Source organism: Salvelinus fontinalis, chromosome 12 (genome assembly GCF_029448725.1).
Source record: "Salvelinus fontinalis isolate EN_2023a chromosome 12, ASM2944872v1, whole genome shotgun sequence".
Classification (NCBI taxonomy): domain Eukaryota; kingdom Metazoa; phylum Chordata; class Actinopteri; order Salmoniformes; family Salmonidae; genus Salvelinus; species Salvelinus fontinalis.
In genome coordinates this window covers 27,469,846-27,484,772 of record NC_074676.1, presented here as the reverse complement: position 1 = coordinate 27,484,772, position 14,927 = coordinate 27,469,846, and the positions used below count along the sequence as shown (strand labels likewise).

At 39.8% G+C, this 14,927-nt stretch overlaps 1 protein-coding gene across 9 annotated transcripts in view; it reads left to right on the top strand.

The window, feature by feature from the left end:
• The window catches only part of LOC129867070 (myocyte-specific enhancer factor 2A-like), a 124,554-nt gene that overhangs the window by 3,512 nt on the left and 106,115 nt on the right, over nt 1-14,927 (top strand). The gene's annotated exons all lie outside the window — the stretch shown is intronic.

Genomic DNA, 14,927 nt, shown 5'->3' with positions numbered 1-14,927 from the left:
ATATGCCTAGGCCTATAGATTCCATCTTTCATTCTTGTAATTTTTGAAAGCGGCACATTATAGACAACTCCTTCTTAAGCTATTTGAATATTTAGGAAATAGGTTACTGTTCATAACTTCATAGCTATTTGAATATTTAGGAAATAACTTGTCTTGAACTTTTATGATAGACCTAGTAGGAGGATAGGTTATAGGCTATTTGGTTTTCAACCTCACATGGGGGGATTTTTCCTGGCACGCACAGAAAATGTATTTCTTAATCAGCTTAAACTTGATTGAACTTGTCATTTTATTTTTCTGTAGGCTATTTATATTGTTTGTTCTCTCTCATTATTAGTCCCCTGGCTAAGTTACGTTTTTAGAGAATTTAAATAATATTTTGCTCTCTCCGACTCCATTCTTTACTGCAAGGTGCAAGTCAAGTTCAAATAGGCTAAACCATCGTCTGTCACATCACGATGTCGTCAACATCGACGATGGCTGTCGGTCATTGTTGATAGATGATGCTGTTGTAATATCGCCCAACCCTAGATCTCCAGTAATGTTTTATGCTTTCTTTGGTCCTTTTGGTTATTCTCTTTATCTGAAGTGGGAAACATCATTAAGACCATCTGGTTTCATGAGAGTGTCAGCTGTACATGGATTTTGTAGTGTTCACCATGTTACACCATTGTACTGTGGCACAGCACTTCCCCTACAGTACACTTGAGAGCTGAACTGGTGTCAACTGCAGCTGACTCATCAGGCACAGTTTTATAGCAAATTACATAGCCTTTTTTGAGAGTTCTACAAGGGTACTTGTTTTGAGAGAACCAGTAGTTAACACAATTAACCTTTACACTTCTTTAGATAGATACAATAACAAAGAAGAGAAGCAAAGAAGACAGGTTGTGTATCACACAACCTCCCCACAATCAACAAGTATCAGCAAAGGTCATGATATTACATTTTTTCATCAAAGTACTGAATGTGTTTATACATTGAGGTGTAAACTAGTAGTTGTTTCACTGTTACTCTCTCTTTATTCACTAGTGTGACTGCGACCCTATGTAGGAAGTCCTCTCTTATTCTCAGAGTTAGGTGTGAAGGAACTTTGGCAATTATGTTTAAGATATTTGTCAGAGCAACAACAGGAAAAACACTATGTTTCTTCTCTATGTCCACTTTGCTTAATTTTTTTGTTACAAAGCCCTCTGCACATGCTCTCAGCAACATGATTCATTGTTTAATGGAGCTCCATCATCAAACTGGAGATTCCAGCATTCTCCCGTGAGACCTGGAGGCAGGATGCAGAATTTTGAGCCCAGCAGATAATGACAATTGTGTACGCTCTAGACTATTTATTCTAAAGGAACGGTTCCTGAGTACTTTAATAAATAAAATGGGTATAAATGTAGTTATTCTATTCCAGAAAGGGCGAACCATGAATATGGATGTTCTTTCTTGTGTTTATACACTGCATTAAATCAACTCTGACTTCCCCTTCTATCGTGTGTGGCTACTGCAATGGCTGTGTAACACAGAGGAATGCACAGTGTCCTAGCAGTGTCACCCAACCCCACAATCCAACCCAACAGAGAGCTGAGTTCCAAACCCAGAACCCCCTGGCTGCCTCCTGTCTGACCACCAGGTCACAGAGCCTCACCTTTGATGCTAAATGGGTTAGTTACCCCAGGATACCAGCCAGTTTGACAAACACACAAAATCATCATTTAAAATGTGTATCAAAATATTAGCTCCTTGTTCGTTTTTTCTCTCTCCTCCAGTCTCACAAAACTGAGTCTGTGTTATTGTGCAAATACGTTGTGGAGTGTGCCAAATCAAACCGTCTATCATGTTGTGAGGCTGCACAGTTGGAACTTTATTAGGCAGGCCCTTAATGTGCTGTGATGATGACTTCCAAACCATTAGCCTGTGGATCAGGGACCAGCCCTGGCACAGGCTAATATACCACATATACACTTTATAAATACGGCTTAATATCCTACATGGTGGTGCGGTTTCAAAGTTAATATAATTAAAATATTTTGAAATCATATTCAAAAACTTATTATGCAGTTCTTAATTATTATTATTTTTTAAAGAAAAGCCACACTCAAATATATAATTAGACATGATTTTAAATCTGAAATTAAGAAAGATTTATACTAATAACGTACAGGGGTGCGGCCGATTGTCACTGTATACTTGGAAAAGCAAATGTAAAAAGCACCAATTTTTCATATAGACCTATTTATAATTCTCATCACATCTGCCTGCTATGTCACTGTAGTATGTCAACAAAGCAACTCTGTTGACAATTAGCCCCCTATCATTCTGACCTAAATATCAATATCCTAAACTACAGTGGCTTATAAACATCTGATAGCCTGAAAACTGTTTCTAACAAAAGCATGAGTGAACCACTCACTAATGCACTGTTGTCTAAGGGAGCACCTAACAGTGACCTTTCAACTGCCCTGCCCTTGGCTGTGACCTCTGGTAGTAAGCCACCCCATACGGCCCACTCAGCACATGTGCTGCTGAGCAGGGCAGAGCGGCTTAAAGATAGACAGCTTCTTCCTGTCTTCTTTGCCTTTCCCCTTCGAGCCCTCAGTCAGACAGAGTTATCCTTACCCCCTCAGCTCTCTCTGGTCATACTGAAGAATCAGCTGAACCAAAGCGGCAGCCTCAATCTGCAGTTAATCCTCTTTCACTACTATCATCCCTGTCTCTCTCTCCCCTCCACTGTTTAAGTGGCCCACACAGGGTTAAGACTGCAAGTCAACTTTGAATGTAAAAATGTTTTACTTGTTGAAATAAACAGTCTTGAGGAAGTTCATAGTGTAAGTTGAGTTATCAATGGTTTATGATAACCTTTCCTTTTTAAATCTATAAATCATCACAAGGATATATTTTTAAGTTTCATAAGGACATTATGAACCATTTGTTACCAGGTATTATATGATCACAGCTGTCTTTCTATATGGCATTGATTTGGGCTATTGCCGTTTGAATGTCTCCTGTAGGCTGGTTCAAAGCATTGACAGTAAAGCCTAGCTCTGATAAGAGCTCTTATATTTGCTTAATTTAGTCCTTTTCCATCAGATTTCCCTTTAAAAGGCTCAGCAGTAACAGAAAATAACGTATTCTACGAATCCAAATTGACACAGGTAGGGTTGTGGAAAAGGAATATTACTGGAAACTTTCTAGGTTTAACACTAAACTACCAGAATTTCAGTAGCTTTCAAGTTTTGGGGGGAATTTTATATAATTACATCTAGTGGCCTTTTTGGATACTTCAGATTATCACAGATGTACCTCTGTGTGACCTGATCACATAATACACAATAACATTGTATTTAAAAATGTTATGACAAAGCTGTAAAACATTATCCTAAATATAAACCATAAATTTAAACCATTTGGGTTTAATATGAGGGTTTCAACATTAAATTGTATTCAGCGCATGTGACAAATAAAATTGGATTTGATTTGAAATATCCTTTTACAAAGTGGCCATTTTAGGCCCTTTTTAGACCTACCGTGCCTTCAGAAAGTATTCACACCCAGGGACTTTTTTCATATTTTGTTGTGTTACAGCTGGAATTTAGAATTGTCACTGGCCTACACACAATACCCCATAATGTTTTTCAGAATTGTTACAAATTAATAAAAGTGAAAAGCTGAAATGTTTTAACTATTCAACCTCTTTCTTATGGCAAGCCTAAATAAATTCAGGAGTAAAAATTTGATTAACAATTCACAGAATAAGTTTCATGGACTCACTCTGTGCCATGTTCTGACCTTAGTTCCTTTTTTATGTCTTTATTTTAGTTTGGTCAGGGCGTGAGTTGGGGTGGGCATTCTATGTTGTTTTTCTATGTTTTGTTCTGTTGTTATATTTCTATGTGTTTGGCCTAGTATGGTTCTCAATCAGAGGCAGGTGTCAGTCGTTGTCTCTGATTTGGGAGCCATATTTAGGTAGCCTGTTTTCTATTGTGTTTGGTGGGTGGTTGTTTCCTGTGTTAGTGTTTGCACCATATGGGACTGTTTTGGTTGTTTGTTTGTACTTTTGTTATTTTGTTCAGTGTTCTGTTGATTTATTAAATATCTCATTACGGACACTTACCACGCGGCACATTGGTCCGATCCTTGCTACTCCTCCTCAGACGAAGAGGAAATCTGTTATACTCTGTGTGCATTAATTGTATTTGACATCATTTTTAATGACTACCTCATCTCTGTTCCCATCATATACAATTATCTGTAAGGTCCCTCAGTCGAGCATTACATTTCAAACACATGTTCAACCACAAAGACCAGGGAGGTTTTCCAATGCCTCGCAAAGAAGGGCACCAATTGGTAGATGGGTAAAAAATTAAATAAAAGCAGACATTGAATATCCCTTTGAGCATGGTGAAGTTATTAATTACACTTTGGATGGTGTATCAATACACCCAGTCACTACAAAGATACAGGCGACCTTCCTAAGTTGCCGCATCGGAAGGAACTCACTCAGAGATTTTAGCATGAGGCCAATGGTGACTTTAAAACAGTTAAATAGTTTAATGGCTGTGATAGGAGAAAATTGAGGATGGATCAGCAAAATTGTAGTTACTCCTCAATAGTAACCTAATTGACAGAACAAAAAGAAGTAAGCCTGTACAGAATAAAAATCATTCCAAAACATTCATCCTGTTTGCAACATTCATCCTGTTTGCAACAAGGCACAAAATTAATACTCCAAAACATGTGGCAAAGCAATTCACATTTTGTCCTGAATAGAAAGTGTTATGTTTGGGGAAAATCCAATACAACACATTACTGAGTATATTACTGAGTCCTACTCTCCATATTTTCAAGCATAGTCGTGGCTGCATCATGTTATGGATATGCTTGTTATCGTTAAGGACTGGGGAGTTTTTTAGGATAAAAAATAAACAGAATGGAGCTAAGCACCAGACTTTCCACCAGACACTGGGATATGAATTCACCTTTCAGCAGGACAATAACCTAAAACATAAGGCCAAATCTACACTGGAGTTGCTTACCAAGAAGACAGGGAATGTTCTTAAGTGACCGAGTTACGTCAAGGGTTGTGAATACTTTCTGAAGGCATGGTACATGTAAGATTCTATGGCTGCGTTTAGAGGTAAGTCTAGGTTCTGAAAAAAATTCACATTGATTTATTCAACATTGAAAATAGTAAAATCAATATCTCAAAAGTACCCTTTTAGATGTCCGTATCCTGCACGGTTCACATATCATACGCTGCGTTTAGACAGGCAGCCCAATTCTGATATTTTTTTCACTAATTGCTTAAAAAAGATCTGATGTGAATAGATCTGACGTGATTAGTCAAAAGACCAATTAGTGGACAAAAATATCTGAATTTGTCTCCCTGTCTAAACGCAGAGTATGATACGTGAACCGTGCAGGATACGGACATCTAAAAGGGTACTTTTGAGATATTGATATTACTATTTTCAATGTTGAATAAATCAATGTGAATTTTTCTCAGAACCTAGACTTACCTCATATTTTAGAGGACACTATAACGAGTATAATGACACCAAGATGTTGTCTGTATCATGTGCGGTTCACAGATCAAAGGTTCTGACAAGAGGCATGTATAGGTCTCAAAATGCAAATGTAAAAAACATGTCAAACATCCTTCCTTCCAATGAAGTTTCTATGTGAGAATTGACAGAAAAATATATATTTGGGCCATGCTGTCGTGGAATCGCCTCTAAGTGAAATTGACTAGAGCAGTTTTCATGTTGAGTCATGTTGGATCAACAGTGCACTCCAATCTTTAGATGTCTTTCTTTCTGAGTGCATTTCTGACAGGCTCTCTACAGATACAAATAAAGCAGTGCCACTATGGCATTTGAAGTGGTACACATCATTAAAACAAAGGCTAAACTGACACGTTGTCATAACAAATGTGATGCTATTGTATTGCATGTGAACTTTAAGGTGTATTGCTATGTTACTTAATTGGAGTAAGACAAGAACAATACTTTTAGTTTGATATATTCATCTCTACCAAGTCAAGTTAAGTGACTTGAGTTATACTGAGGACTGACAAAATATATAAACTGAGAAAAAATAAGTAGTAGATGCATGCTAGCTGCAGTGTGGCTTCTGAGGTTAGCGTGTTAAAGCGTCTGCTATGTGGTGGAGCAGAGGTGATGGCAACAAACAAAGTCACCATGCACCTGATGGACCTCTGGTCTCTCATTCTACAATATTAGTGTCACTATTGATACGTTAGCAAAACCACAAACATGTTGTGCATCATAAAAACAAGAGCCTTATGTATATAGTCAAGGAAGTCCATCCTGTGGTTCATTTGGTTCTTCTTTGTTTGCATGATACTATAGGTGTTAGAAATGGATCTCATTTTGTTGTTGAAGATTTGTTGCATCGTAATAGCAGATTTTTTTTAAAGCGGTAGCCTAACAGTTAACACTGAAATACATACAGTATCATAGATCAGAATTGTTTTAGGAATTTTCCCATTAATTTAAGGAAAACATCACTTTGCTGAGTTGCAGTTTGACTGAATTTCAATGAGACTTTGAAAAAACATTAAGGAATACATTATAAACTAATTTGTCAGATCAAAAGATTTCTTGTGAATGCTAATATGCTCCCCTGTATCACATTTAAGACACATCCACTTAATCTTAACATAAAAAGTTTGGAGTCCCGATGGAGGACGTGAGTTGTCTTGCAGGGTCTATAGGTGTCACGCCCTGGCTATAGAGAGGTTTTTTATTCTCTATTTTGGTTAGGCCAGGGTGTGACTAGGATGGGCAGTCTATGTTCTTTTTTTAATGTTGTTGGTTTTCTATGTGTTTGGCTTGGTGTGGTTCCCAGTCAGAGGCAGCTGTCTATCGTTGTCTCTGATTGGGAGCCATACTTAGGTATCCTGTTTTCCATTTTATGTTGTGGGTGATTCATTTCTGTTTAGTGTGTATTGCACCTGACGGAGCTGTTTCGGTTGTCACTTTGTTGTTTTTATTTTTTTAGTGTTCAGTTTCTGTTAAACATGACGAACACTTACCACGCTGCGTTTTGGTCTTCACCTTCTTCCGACGACAGCCGTTACAATAGGGTTGCACATTTTGGGGAATATTCAGGAGTGGAAACTTTCCATGGGAATTAACGAGAATATATGCAAATTAATATTAATACCATTTAAATGTAGATGTTTTTTGCATTGGATATATTTACCATATCATATGAAAACAGAAACAGAAACCTTTTACCATATCATAAGTAGACATAATTGGGGCGGTAGGTAGCCTAGTGGTTAGAGCGTTGGACTTGTAACCGAAAGGCTGCAAGATCGAATCCCCGGGCTGACAAGGTAAAAATCTGCCGTTCTTCCCCTGAACAAGGCCCACTGTTCCTAGGCCGTCATTGAAAATAAGAAATTGTTCTTAACTGACTTGCCTAGTTAAATAAAGGTTAATAAAAATCTAATGATTAAATCCTTCCAGTAGAAATAAAAAAAACTATTTAGTTACGAATTTAACTTTAATTAAATGAGTTGACTCTTTACATGGGATGATTTCACTGAACAACAAAACAAAGGGAATATTGAATGATCCCCATTGCATCTCCCAAAATGTGTAAAATGATTTAGTCTAGAAACTAAAGCTTTGGTTGTCTTCCTCTCAGGCTTCCATGTCTTCTCCCTGGACCTCCTCAATGTCCACCTCTTAAACATCAGACTCTGAGGCATCATCTTCACTGTCACTTTCCAACATTGTTGAGGATGGCTCGTTGTCAGGCTCAAAAAGCCTAAAATTTCCTTGGATGGCCACCAATTTTTCAACCCTTGTTGGTCAGCCTGTTGCGTGCTTTGGTGTGTGTGTTTCCAAACAACGACCAGTTGCGCTCTGAGGCGCCTGATTTTGGTGGGATTTGGAGGATGATGGAGGCAACAGGGGAAAGAGCCTCAGATCCACAAAGTCCCTTCCACCAGGTGGCTGATGAGATATGTTGGCACGACTGCCATATTGCATCTCCATCCCATAGCCCTTGCTTGGAAGTGTACTTCACCAGACTGCCAAGCACTGTAGTGAGACACTGAGACACTCTAGTGATGACACCATAAGCCTTGTTGATCTCTGCACTAGACAGGATGCTCTTGCCAGCATGCTTGGGGTCCAACATGTACGCTGCGGCATGTATGTGCTTCAGGCAGAAGTCTTTACGCTTTTTGATGCATTTCAAAACCGCAGTTTCCTCTGCAAGGAGCAACAGTGAAGTGGGCAGGGCAGTACAGATGTCTTCTCTTACATCTACAAGCAGAGTCTGAAAATCAGACAGGATGGCATCGTTTCCCTCAATCCGTGCAATGGCTACTGCTATAGGTTTCAGGAGTTTCAGGCTGCTTACCACTCTCTCCCAAAATACATAATCCAGGAGGATCCACTTGATGGGGCTGTCCATATCGGCAGACTGTGATATGGCCATTTCTTGGAGAGACTCCTTCCTGTCAAACATGATGACAACACCACCCCAACGGGTGTTGCTGGGCAGCTTCAATGTGGTGCTCTTATTCTTCTCACTTTGGTGAGGTAGATTGCTGCTATATCTTGATGAACCTTCGCATACCATACCATTTCCTTGGCTCTCTTGTAGAGTGTATCCATTGTTTTCAGTGCCATGATGTCCCTGAGGAGCAGATTGAATGCATGAGAAGCACAGCCAATGGGTGTGATATGAGGGTAGGACTCCTCCACTTTAGACCAAGCAGCCTTCATGTTCGCAGCATTGTCTGTCACCAGTGCAAATACCTTCTGTGGTCCAAGGTCATTGATGCCTGCCTTCAGCTCATCTACAATGTAGAGACCAGTGTGTATGTTGTCCCTTGTGTCTGTGCTCTTGTAGAATACTGGTTGAGGGGTGGAGATGATGTAGTTAATTATTCCTTGCCCACGAACATTCGACCACCCATCAGAGATGATTGCAATACAGTCTGCTTCCTCTATGATTTGCTTGACCTTCACTTGAGCTCTGTTAATCTCTGCATCCAGCAAATGAGTAGATAAAGCATGTCTGGTTGGAGGGGTGTATGCTGGGCGAAGAACATTCAGAAATCTGTTCCAATACACATTGCCTGTGAGCATCAGAGGTGAACCAGTTGCATACACAGCTCGAGCAAGACATTCATCAGCATTTCTCTGACTATGTTCCTCCATTGAGTCAAAAAAACTTCTGATTCCAGGAGGACCATGAGCTGTTGCTATCGATAAGGTGTCTGATTCATCATTTTCACCTTGAATAGAAGTAGAGGGACTTTTGTCAGAGGTTGCTTGTTGTGAGCACTGAGGGAACTTTATGCACTTGGCCAGATGATTCTGTATCTTTGTTGCATTCTTCACATATGATTTGGCACAGTATTTGCAAATGTACACTGCTTTTCCTTCTACATTAGTTGCAGTGGCATTTTCCTGTAAAGATGAGAAAAAATGTGTTTAAAAAACCCCAAATACAATTCCATGAACAGATAAATAGTTAAGCAGTTGGATTAAACAATTCCTTTGTAAGATAAATGTTTAAAAATGAAACATGTATGGAAATGAAGGTGAATTAACACTCAGTTAGCAGGCTCAAGCAAGCTAAAACCCACATGGTAGCAAAAGCTAACTAGCAGAAATTGTTAACAAGTTACAAATTATTTCAACACACTTTGCTGTAGGCTACTATTTACTAGTTATGTATGTCATATAAAATATATTCACCCAACCCAGTATTGTAATCAAAACTTTAAAAAGCATGTAGTCCTTGGATCAGACAGTGTAGTAGTGTGGGCTCAATTGCATCTCATTAGTGTGCAAGATCTTGAGAATCAGCTGCACATGTGATGGAAGAATGCACTGTGCATGCAGAAGGTTGCAATTCCATTGAATTGGGGACAGTTTAACCAAAATATGCCAGGAGACCTCACTGTTATAATCAAACTTTTTTGATGAATTTAAGCAAAATTCCCGAAATACCCAGGCTTAACATCCCATGGAAAGTTTCCGGAAAAATTCCAGAGCTGTCATCAAGGCTAAGTAAGGGTGGCTACTTTGAAGATACTGAAATATAAAATATATTTGATTTGTTTAACACTTTTTGGTTACTACATGATTTCATAAATGTTATTTTATCATTTGATGTATTCAATGTTATTCTACAATGTAGAAAATAGTAAAAATAAAGAACAACTATGGAATGATTAAGTGTGTCCAAACTTTTGACTGGTACTATACATACAAAAATATAGAATTTAATCCGATTAAGTGTGTCCTGAATAATAAACAGATTTGCAGGTGTATGGCTTGTATTTGGGGATCTGGAGGTCATAGTCCCTAGTGTGACCCCATGCAGTCAGTAAGTACAGTTGCTGGTGGTGGGAAGAGTCAGGCCTCCTGCAGCTGGAGGGAGAGCGGCATTGTGGGCTGGAGGAAGAGCCAGGGGCCTGACTGTATCCTTGTTTTTCTGCCTGTCTCTGAAGCCGTCTGAACCTGGACAGCTGGAAGCATGTCATAATTCCCATTATCCTCCAGCACACGCCATGTTTATTGTCAGTGAAGGAAGTGACCTAACACCCTCTTCTGGTTTGAAAGCTGGTCGGGTCCACCTCTTTGAACTATAGTTTAAAGTCCCACCATCTCTCTGCAATGAGGGTCGTAGCAGTAGTTTTGTTTCAGTAGTTTTGTTTTCAAACTGAGCATTTTAAGTAATTAGGGACACTATGGGTAGGGGGTTTAAGTCCACTAGGTTGTTTTGTATTCAGCAAAACATGTAGAGTTGGTTAGGAGTGTGTGTGACGCTTACGAACTTGATCTTGATTTCAGAATGTCTTTACTCACCCTTGCTTTGACACTGTAAAATTATATCAGAAGTAGGTGCAGCCCAAAAACATTCTTCCCATCAATTTCCCCTTTTTGCTCCTACACCAGTGTAAGAAAGGAGACTTGACCCTTGCCATATGAGGAGAAGTGGAAGGCGGGGCAGGGACGTGTCACTAATACTGGGCTGGGCATGACATCATTCCTTGGCCTTTACAGCCCTGGCAGCATCCAACCAGGGAAAACATTACACCACTCCTGTAGTAAAACATGTAGTCTCACAATAACAACTTAGTGCTGGGAGCGGTAATACATTACAGGTTATCACCTGGAATGGAAAAACATTTGTAGATGTCTGAAATGTTTGAGTTTGAAAGTGAGCTGTTTTGATATGGTGATTTATATTAGCGAACTCTTTGTCTTTCTTCATCCCCCCAAAATATATTTCATCCCTTTCCAGGCTGCAGTAGTTGTACCCTACTCTCCATCTCCAGAGCCCAGCTCTCTGAAGCCTCTGTGTGAGAGTGTGTTGAGGCTGCCAGCTGTCTGTGCCCTCCCTCCCTCCTCTTCTCCTTCTCTTTACCAGTCCAGTCTCTCTCTGCCTGGGAGCAGACTGTGTGGCTTGCGTGAGCTGCTGATCCAGGTGAAATGGTAGACAAAACCCACTGGTCTATCAGCTGTTCTCTGGCTGTACTCGGCCAGTGTCACACTCAATGCTCCCCAGCTTGTTCCTAGTCCCCTCCCTCCCCTCGGCCCCCCTGTCACTGACCCAGCTGCCAACAGTGTTCAGACCATGTATGGGAGAGAGGCATCCTTCACCAGCAACTGGGCCACAGGCTATCACAGAACAGTTAGGCTGAAAAGATTCCTGGAGAGGCAGGCAGCAGGGCCAGTGAGTTTATCTCACTGTGTGTTGTGGGTGCGTGTGCGTGCGTGCGTATGTGTGTGTGTGTGGTTATGTATGGATGTGAGGGTATGTTTGTTTGGTGACCTATCAAACTGTTTGATGACCTATCAAAGTGGTGATCACAATGTGTCTGTCCTATTGACTTTAAAAGGAATGGGTTTGATTTGGTATAATATCGAGTCAGAGGACATTTAGGGAATTCCAAAAGGCTGAGTTGTGCATCTACAAAACATGTAAATTGTGTTAAAGATGGATTGTATCAGCTCTACTTTCTCCATCCATACACAATTCCTGTTGTTCCCCAGCACCGGTATGTTATGGAGGTACTGAATCACTATGCAAACTAAGTCAATTCTTCCTGGAATGCCTGGAAATATTCATAATATTGTTTATTTGATGTCGAGCCCTTTGCTTAAACAATACATTCTTACATAATTTACAATACTTTTATTCTTGATCGTGAGACAGATTAGTTGGAGGAAAGTTTTCATGTTTTGTTCAAATTCAGTGTTCTGAGCAACAAACAACAAGAATAGAGAAAATACTTTAATCTGACTCATTTTCTGTCCTTTGTGTCCTGTAAGAACGTAGAGTTTCCAAGGATATGCTCCCATTCAAACCCGATTGCATAAACACCAGTCATGCACCAGGCAGACAATGTTTATATAAGAGCATATTTTTATTTCAAAGTGAAAATTGTTACTCAGCTTTGACTTGGTATTGAAGTAAAATTACCTTGCATCCCATGAACGTTCTCCCTGGTGCCTACATGATGTGGTTGTATTTAATGTTATCTCTACTCTACGTCTTTCCTCTTCTCCCTGTCGGTTTTAACAAGGACCCATTTACAATAAACGGAAGAGGTTTTATCATGCCAAAAACACTAAACAACAAATTGAAATCAGCAGACATAAAAATGAATTGTTGAAAATTAGGGCTTACGTTGTAATGGAAACAAATGGTTTCACCTTGCCAAAGTGACATGGATTTATTGGCTATATGTTGAAATCAGTCTATTAAACCAATTACAATTATGTTGTTTAGCATTAGAAAATATTCCAACTGTTGTACTTTTACCTCAAGGGTGTTACATTAAGTCAGTTCCACAATCATCCATGTAGGCCTAGGTTTGTGTGGAGTCATATTTGTATTTTTATATCTAATCAATGTTGAACCTTTCACAGTTATTCTTATGAGTCATAACCGTCCATGCTGCTTGGGTTGCATAAACATTTTATGTAATGGCACACTGAGCAACAGAGGGATGGAGAGCACAAGAAAAATGGGAAGAGAAAATCTAATTCCAAGCCATTTTTAAACTTCCATTAAAAGAAGCACCAGTGGTCAGGACAGGAAGAAACACACTAACAGCCAACAGAAACTAGACAGGATGTGTACAACACAATATGGTAAACTCAGAGCTGTTTAATTTGTTTGTATAGTTAAATCTGCCCGCTGTTGATCAAATAACACATTTGAAGGAGAATGAAATATCTAAACTGAATCGGAATGTCTCATCTGGATATTCAGTGAATTTAGAGAGGGGATGAGAGTGAGGAACTGTAGTGCTGCCGATACACATTAATGCATGACGTCCCTAACATCCTTACACAGCGTATTCCCCCAGGAGGAAGATCTTGATTCATCTGTGCTGTTTACCATTTCAGTGTTGTGTTCTATGGAACATCAAAAGGCTGCCATGCCACTTAGCACAGCTTGCAGGGGGCCTGGGGGGTAGGGGGCTGTCGCACCCCTCTGCGTTGGCGGGATTATCTCTCCCTGGTGAGAAGTCCCTGTGATGATGGACAACCGTGCAAATGGACACATACCACCACATCACACAGACAACAGGTTAGGATTTAGAATGCGTGAATTTGGGTGTGGGTGCATGCATGTTTACAGAAGACTCTGAAATTGGCTTTTCCTGATATCCCTGAAAAGTTGAGGTTATGATTGATGAAGAAAATCTACAGAACTGTACAGAAAAACGGAGGAATGTGAGGTCTGTGAATTTCTTTTAGACCTGTGTCATCTGTGACTCTGATTTAGAAAAGGAGAACTTGGTGCGTTGTGACACTTGAAGTGCTCATACAGAGAGAATGTCAGATTCTGACGCTAACTCCTGACAGGAAATCCACTGGTAAAATTGGTGTACTGTCATAAGAGATGTTGGTGATAAAATGTTTTTGGAGAGAGATTTTTGGCTCTGAGACATTAAGTGGCTGTTACTGTTTATTTTTAAATTTAACTAGGCAAGTCAGTTAAGAACAAATTCTTATTTTACAATGACGGCCTACCCCGGCCAAACCTTCCCCTAACCCAGACGACACTGGGCCAATTATGCACCACCCTTTGGGACTCCCAATCACAACCAGTTGTGATACACCCCAGGATCAAACCAGGGTCTGTAGTGATGCCTCTAGCACTGAAACTCTACAAGATGCAGTGCCTTAGACCGCTGCGCCACTCGGGAGCCCTAAAATTTTATGTGAGTAGTTAATTTGATGTAAGTAGTTAGACACTTTAGTCAGTAAAATTTTTGCAGTAGAATATTACACTTTGGTTGATTAGAAGTGATTACTGACTATCACATAACAAGGTATTAAGGATGATGGAACAATATTACATTTGGGGCTTCATCCAAGAACAGCAACATATTCAAGTGAATATACTTGCATATTGTTTGGGTTTAGCCTGTGGTTTGTTGACTATTGATGGAAAATTGCCAATGCCAGTATAATTTAGGATAGCATTAATGTACATCATGCATTTCTCAATTGCCAAAACCAGATCTTTTTAATCAAGAATATTCAAAGCTTGCATCCGTTTCTTCATGCTTAAACTTGTACAACAATTAGCATAACGAGATGAACCTTAAGAAGGCGAGTGGCCTCTGCACATGAAATGGATATACCCTTTAGGAGAAGGTCATCTGTTTATCCTTGAGAAACTGAGAATCCATTCATCGGCTAGGCTCGAAAACCTGATTGACACAAATGGATCATTGGGAATAGAATTGTCCCAGCAGTAATTATGTTACAACGCTGCGACTACTGCACACAACCAGAGTGCCGGGGCTGGGGGTGGGGAGAACTCTTCCTCAAATCCATCTCAAGGTTTTATCCCTGTTTCCTCTCTATTTCGTTTAAGTTCACACAGAAACACATACTCACACACAC